Source organism: Podarcis tiliguerta (genome assembly GCF_965153285.1).
Source record: "Podarcis tiliguerta genome assembly, chromosome: 17".
NCBI lineage: Eukaryota > Metazoa > Chordata > Lepidosauria > Squamata > Lacertidae > Podarcis > Podarcis tiliguerta.
Window position 1 is genome coordinate 209460 of NC_139550.1, and position 7988 is coordinate 217447.

The following is a 7988-nucleotide window of genomic DNA, read 5'->3' on the forward strand; positions in this document are numbered from 1 at the left end:
TTAAAAGAAAACTGTTTTTAAGAGAGAACTAAAGGGGATTTACCAGGAACAATCCAATCTGGACAAGCCAAACTGAATTGCTTAACTCAAAGGATTCTTACGAATCCATCAACTTGCTTCCTGCAATGTACAAGTAAATCTGCTCTGCTACATGACTCATTAGCGTGAGTGAGGAAAAATAATATTTAATCACTATATACTCCTCGCCTACTATCTTCAACCTTCCCACAATATGGACTGTGGCTAATGTCATGTGTAAACAGCTTCAAACACCAGCAGTGGAAGCAAGCACACTGCTGTCAGAGTAACTACTAATGTGTGTGCAGCCTAAGCCTTTGTTACCCACTGATCTGGCTTGTTTATTGTATAATTGTCTCTAGAAATGGGCAACAAGGCCTGCTGTCAGGTTCAGCCCAGTGTCCTGTAAGGTTGGTGCTGAAGTCTTCTCAGATCTGCGTCTTTTCTGTCCCACAGTTGGTAGCCTGCTATCAAGGTGAGTGTGCAATTTCCATGACCTCCATGGACCTTGAGTACTACAAAGAGCTTCTCCGTCTGTCACCTGCCACCCTCTTCCCTTTCAAGGTCACCTTCCATTCAACAAGGAGATCCCTTCTGCTGGCATCCATTGTTCTCGGGAGACAATCGAGGAGCGCGCCTTTGGGGGCGAAGCCAAACCGTTGGAGAGTACCCTCCACGAACAGAAAGACTAATTTTGCTTTTGCAGCCACGTCTTCTGGCTGGGCTCCTCTCTTCTTGTTAAGAGCTCAGGTGGTTCTGGGCTCCAGCAGCATCTCCCTGCCAATCTCCATAACGAACACCTGCTTGGCACAGAGTGCTGTTCTTCACTTAGCCCACCAGCTGGCCTGTTCCAGGCCCAAGCCTTTATAGGAGGCCAAGAGCATCTTTGCACTCACTCCACAGAGTTTGATGGGCACTAGGCTACTGGGAGAACCTTTCCGTGCTAACTTTCCATCTGTCCTGCCTTTCCATGTCCAAAATCCCAGGTCACAGCTTGCCCGGTGGATTTGGGATTTAGCGTCTCTCTTCTCAGCCCCATGCATCTGCTTTCACTGCACTATGCCAGGTTGTTAATATTTTGAAAAGACGGATCGGTTTGTAATTAAACTCCTTGCAAAGAAAACAAGAATACTCCTGCTGACACAAGACAGGCTCCCAGTCACCTACCCACATGCACACAAAACAAAATGCCACACAATTTTGCACAGAATTATTAATATCAGGGACTACAGAACTCAAGCCAAGAGTCTCGTGGTCCCAGGCTTGGCAAACTACCTGGGACCGCGCATGCTGAAGCCTTCAGCTGCATATGTGCGTAGGGTTGCTCAACATCAGCTGCTGAGAGATGACCTGGTGGGATGAGACCAGGCCTGGTATGACTAATAGGAGCGTGGCCTTCTCAGTCAGCAAGCAGAAGAGCAGTCCCTCCTCTTGCAGAAGACAGGACCAGCAGGGAATATCTCAGTACTCTGTCCCTCTGATGATGGGAACTTGTTTTATTCATACCTACTCAAGATTACAAGTGTCATAAGAAATGGAGCAAGAATGTTGGCACTATTGTGAGCAAAAGGGAGGCAGGTCCGCCCTTCTTTGAACGGGCTGTGCCCAGTGACATAGCATGGAGGGGTCCAAAGGGGCAGTTGTCCCGGGCGGAAAATTGTTAGGGGCGCAAAATTTCAGCACCAGGTGCTGCTTCAATACAGTTGGGAGCTTCCATCACTGGGCTTTGTAGAAAACAGCTTCTCCATATGAACCAGGAAGTGACCTCTCGAGACAATGGAACAACTCTTTCCCCCCTTATCTCTGTGGCTGCCATCTCCTGGGTGACATTAGGAAGTTGCATGCGCATGCGTACTCTGTCCGTTTCCCTCCCTCCCCCTCCACGTGGTCCCGGGCACTGGCAACCCATGTTATGCCACTGGCTGTGCCTGCCTTGATTCTGTTCACAAACTCTCTCTTACCACTTGCTTCTGAGAAGGTGCTGCTAATATTACTCTGCAGGCCCCCAAGACAAGTCACCTTCCCAGGATGGCAGTCCTCAGATATTTGAAGGGCTGTCATGTGCAGAAGATGGAGTTGACTTGTTCCGTGTTGGTCCCACGGACAAGACTAGAACCAATAGCAGGAATGTCAGGCAAGCAGATTTCATCTAAGTATTAGGAGAAACTTCCTAACAGTAAGAGCTCTCTGATATGGAGCAGGACGTCTCAGGAAGTAGTGGGCTCTTAAAACAGAGGCTGGGCAATAATTTCTTAGGGATGCTGCTGTTGCAGATATTGCACTGAGAAGAGATTGGAGTAATCTTATTTGTCGACTCACAAGTAAGTCCCACAGAGGTCAATGGGGCTTACTCCTGGGTAAGTGTGGGTAAGATTGCAGCCTTAATATTCATAATTGCACAACACTAAAACAATACTTTGTTTATTTGTATGTCACCTTTGCACACGCCTCAAGTCAAGGCAATGTACAGAATGCAATTAAAACAAAAAAGGATACTCTAGTTCGATCTTTCCCAGAAAAGCAGTCTTTAATATATTGCTAAGGGGTCATGAATTCAATTTAAGATATAATATGTGCACTCTTTAATATATTTGTAGGAACATTCAGACATCATTTTAAATAACTGTTCTAAGTAATATGATGACATTAAAAAATGAATGTTTAAAACTCTGATTTTAATTCCCTCCCCTGAATATATTAAATATTTATTCATTCTGCAATGAACACCAGCAAAGCTACATTAATCATTTCGCAGGTATCCTATATCAGAAAAAAATATTGGAAGTGATAGTGGGTGGGTATTTAAACAGGTAAGTGAGAAGAACAGAGCTGTGGGCCTGGTTACACCCTGGGCAAAGTTCATTCACTTCCTTGTTCCTTTGTTGTATTTTCCCCTAGCAGTCCACCTGTATAGCTGACTTTATGAAGTATGTCCTTCTTCCCAAATGCAATATAAGAACCCTCCCCCCAATACCAACAGTTATTTTGGAAAGGGTCTTTAAAGGCCAAATTATAATTATTCCAATTAAAGCAATTTCCTTTGACTAAACTAATATTCCTGTTTCTGCCTTCCTGTCCCCAAAGAGTTCTGTAACTGTTGTTCGACTTTGTTTACAGATAATTGGAAAGCAAAACTCGCTTAATTTGGGACAGCAATTAGAACGCCAAAGCAGTGAACAACCAAGGAGTACTTATTTCTGCTATTCATGTCATGTGAGAAACATATACGAGTGGCCTAGTGACATTCTTGCCAAGTACTAGCAAAAAACGGAGCTGGAGAGATGCCCATAATTCTTCTTCTCCAAAGACTTTCTGTTCTCATGTTATGGCTTCCGAAAGATTCTCTTTTCCTCCATATTAATTATGTTAAACTTCAGAAATTGAATTGGAGAGAGGGTGTCTTTTTCAGAATGTTGCTTTGTGTGACGTGCCTGAAAATTGCATCCTGTCGGTGGCTCCCAGCTGGTTGCCCAGGAAATTATAAAGGCAAGGAAAAGTTTCTTGCAGTCCTTTTTTATTTCAAACTTTACAGAGAGAGGCTCTAGAACCCAGCCTCTTGGATAATGGTGCCACCCCGAGTGAATCTCCACCCCTCTTTTCTCCCTCTTCCTCCTCCCTGGAAGGGTCAGGTTGGGGAGGCATCTCCACCCCCCCCCCTGTACCCAGCCCAGACATCAGCCCCTCTCCAGGGTCCTCCTCCTCTGCCCAGTCCCTGAGATAGCCAGGCTTGGAAGCAGAAGACTCCTTGGGCGCTGGACCAGTCAGGCTGCCCTCCCTGCCCCACCCACTCTTAAGTTGGGTTCTTCACATTTTCACATCAGCTTGCGATGTGGTTTTTTTCAAAAAACTCACGAAAATTCGCAAGCATTTTAGTACAAATTTGTCCTAATAAACACACATTTACGTATGCAATTTTGCTAAATATACACTTTCTTTTGCAAAGTGATTCTTGCTGATATAATGTATTCTGTGTGTGATTTTTGCTGGTCCAGTTTTGCATACATTAGCCGGTTGGGGAATTGCACTGCAAAATTCAAAGAGTGAATTTGAAAGGGTGGCTGTGTTTCGGTTCGCATTTTGTTCTGTAAAGTGTGGATTAGGGCAGTTTGCCTTGAAGTGTGAATTGAACGTATCCCTCATCCACAGCTGGCCAGCTGGCGCAACCAGCATCAGTACTGGTGTTGAAGGGAAGAGCTACCACACTATTACCCAGGGGAATGTGGTAACATAACAGCACCTCCTTTTATGTGGATAAAATATGTACTAGAACTTGTGCTAAGTGAAGGAAATTTACATGGTTTTAGCCAGCTCTTTTTTTTTTCTTCTTACCTCACCCACTATCACTTCCAATAAATTCTTCTGATATAGCAGCTGCTTTGAAGACTTCTTTGACCCTACTGAATACAGTGGTACCTCTGGTTAAGAACTTAATTCGTTCTGGAGGTCCATTCTTAACCTGAAACTGTTCTTAACCTGAAGCACCACTTCAGCTAATGGGGCCTCCCGCCGCTGCTGCGCCACCAGAGCACGATTTCTGTTCTCATCCTGAAGCAAAGTTCTTAACCCGAGGTACTATTTCTGGGTGAGCGGAGTCTGTAACCTGAAGCATCTGTAACCCGAGGTACCACTGTACTAGTAAAGGTAAACGTAAAGGACCCCTGGACAGTTAAGTCCAGTCGAAGGCAACTATGGGGTTGCAGTGCTCCTCTCGCTTTCAGGCCGAGGGAGCCGGCATTTGTCCACAGACAGCTTTTTGGGTCATGTGGGCAGCATGACTAAACTGCTTCTGGTGCAACGGAACACTGTGACGGAAACCAGAGCACACAGAAACGCTGTTTTACCTTCCCGCCACAGCGATACCTATTTATCTACTTGCACTGGTGTGCTTTCAAACTGCTAGGTTGGCAGAAGCTGGGACAGAGCAATGGGAGCTCACCCGGTCGCAGGGATTCGAACCACCAACCTTCCAATCAGCAAGCCCAAGAGACTCAGTGGTTTAGACCACAGCGTCACCCGTGTCCCTAGTAGTAGGGTCCCCAGCCAGCAAATGAATAAATAGTTTTATTTCTCTTCCCCTACCCTCACTCACTAAAAACCTCCCAATTGTGGGGTGCTTTTCTGACAAAGGATGCCTCCCCACCCAGGAATCCATAGGGAGAGACCATTTATCAGTGCTGCAGTGCTGCAGCCAACCTCAGCCTTTCATGCAACATTAAACTCCCCCTCCAAAGATTCATCCAGCTGTGTCCAGTTGTGTTTACTAACCTCAATTAATTCCAGGGCCCTGATTTTTGATCCATTGTAACCTTCGCACCCCTGAGTGGCAGCCCTGCCCTGTGCTTGTGAGCATATACGAGACACATTCTCAAAACTAGTGGGGCCATAGCGATGGTGGAGTTATTTTTATAAGAGCACGGTAAGACCACAGCAATGGCCATGGGGAATGTTCATAGCCATGCAAGCCTTAATCATTACCCTTTTGTCACTCTGAGAATTATTTTTGCCCGTCTTGCCCCCGCAATCACCCAAAGGCCACGCTGCATGTGTTAGTTACCAGGAGGCTCCAGGGAACTCAGCTGCCTCTCTTCACACCTCGGCTTCCCTCATCTCTCCTAAAGCATCTTTTGCCTCATCAACACAATTCAGTCTAATAAATACAATCGTTAAAGGCATCGGAGATGCACTCTCTGAAACTCCTGCTTTCGCCGAGCCTCAGGTGCTGAGCCCAATGAACCAGTTACAAATGCCAAATCCTTTTAGAATGTCAGGCGCTGAATTTATATCCTACAGCAAATTTATGACATAGTCAGGAGTAGGGCATGTTAATATTATTGAAGCATGCAGGTTTACTTCGCTCATGAAACTCGACTTGATGGCTGTTCTGTGCCCCATATTAAATCAGCGGATTGTCCTAAACTAGTGTCTAGGAGCCGGTGTGCGGAATGCTGTTCATCACATAAAACACTCGACGTTTGAAGGTGAGTCTGATGAATTTAGAAAGCAAAAAAGCAAAGCATCCCTAATATGAGGTATGGTCTTACAGTGGAGGAGAAAGAGGGGTGGCGTATTAAGTATTTGTCTGGGGGCAGGTGGAGTTTGAAAAAGCAACCCCCACTGGCCATATGGAAATGAGCTATCAGTACAATCCAAACCTCCAATATGCTGGAGATTTGCAAAGAAGAAGAAGAAGAAGAAGAAGAAGAAGAAGAAGAAGAAGAAGAAGAAACCCCTCACAGTTTAAACCCGTCTGCTAGCCCAAGGACTACCTGGTGGGTAGACGTCACATCAGCAATCAGTCTGCCTGGCAGAAGGACCCCAAAGAGGACAGAGACAAGGGTTGGAACCAGAGATGCCAAGAGGATCATCAGCCTGGATAGCTCCATTGGTTGTGGTGCTGATAACGTCAAGGTTGCAGGTTTTATCCCCAGATGGGACAGCTGCATATTCCTTAATTACAGGGGTTAGACTAGATGATCCCCAGTGTCCCTTCCAGCTCTACAATTCTATGATCCTACGATTTCCTGGGGCTGGTTCACTGAATATGGATTGGGCTCCCGGCATCCCCCCCAACCCCCACAATCTATTGACAAGAACTGCTGTTTATGTACATATATTAACTTAAACCTAGCCTACCATACTGGAAGTGCCATTTGTAGTAGGCCAGAACCCTTGAAAATGTCATAATCGCTACCTGCGAATGATGTGATAAGAAATGAATTCAAAATGCATTTTGTTGTAATGAGCAAATTAAATTGATTTGGATATGCAGAAGATATTAAAAATAAATTTAAAGAACTGCAGAAAGAGGGGAAAGGAAGTCAAGTTTTGAAATGTCAAAGATTTTAAAATTCATAAAATGGATAAACTTGAAAAGTATAATTTTTTAAAAAAGAATAGGATGTTTCACTAGATGAGCATTTGGTATGATCCTTCTTATGCTGTTAATTCCAAGTGATGTTGCGTGCTATAACATCACCAAAAAGCCGCCACTTTCTAATTTCTACAAATATGTGATATTAGCTAAAAAAACAGAGTCTCCACACAGAGCTACAGTTCCAAGCGTCCTTAAGAAACTAAGGATTATTTGGGGGGAAGGTCGCATTACAGTGGTACCTTGGGTTAAGAACTTAATTTGTTCCGGAGGTCCGTTCTTAACCTGAAACTGTTCTTAACCTGAAGCACCACCTCCCGCTGCCACTGCGATTTCTGTTCTCATCCTGAAGCAAAGTTCTTAACCTGCAGCACTATTTCTGGGTTAGCGGAGTCTGTAACCTGAAGCGGATTTAACCTGAAGCATCTGTAACCCAAGGTACCACTGTACTGTCAAAATGGAGGGCATTACTTCAAATGTATGGTCTGGATGTGACCTGTAGATGTTTCCAGATGGGGGCTTAGTGGGTCTTTCAGAAACCACAAAAAGGTTATTGGTGGCAGGTGTCCATGCAGTATACCTTTAAAACACATTCCTTCCCCTCATAAGAGGCTTTGTAGTCTGTGACGGGTTACGGGGAACTGTGTGTCTGCAAAGGGGAAACTACAGCCCTCAGAAATCATGGAGGGAAAGGATGTGCTTCTAATACACTTTAAATGAATGTGCGCACAGTCAAGTTTTCCTGTGGAAAAAGTAAATCTGGATTTAGGGGATGCTGAGGAATACAGGCTGACATTTTGATGCCAGCACTGATCCGACAATGAACACTCATCTGAGGCGCTAAATCAGTCTGCTGAAATGAAAAACAAAAACTAAACTATCTGGAATTGACCGGGGGGGGGGGAGACTGGAAGTCCACTTCAGTTCTAAAACAGAAAAGAGATTTGTAGTCTCAGATTGAGGTAATAAATGAGCCCCTGTCTTTATTTCCAGTTGCAGGCCTGTTGCATCTGGCTCTGGCTGGCAGGAGCAACTTATCTTGGGAGATGCCAGGAAAACATGATGTTGACCATCTGACGGTCCTGAAGTCTTGCCCAGC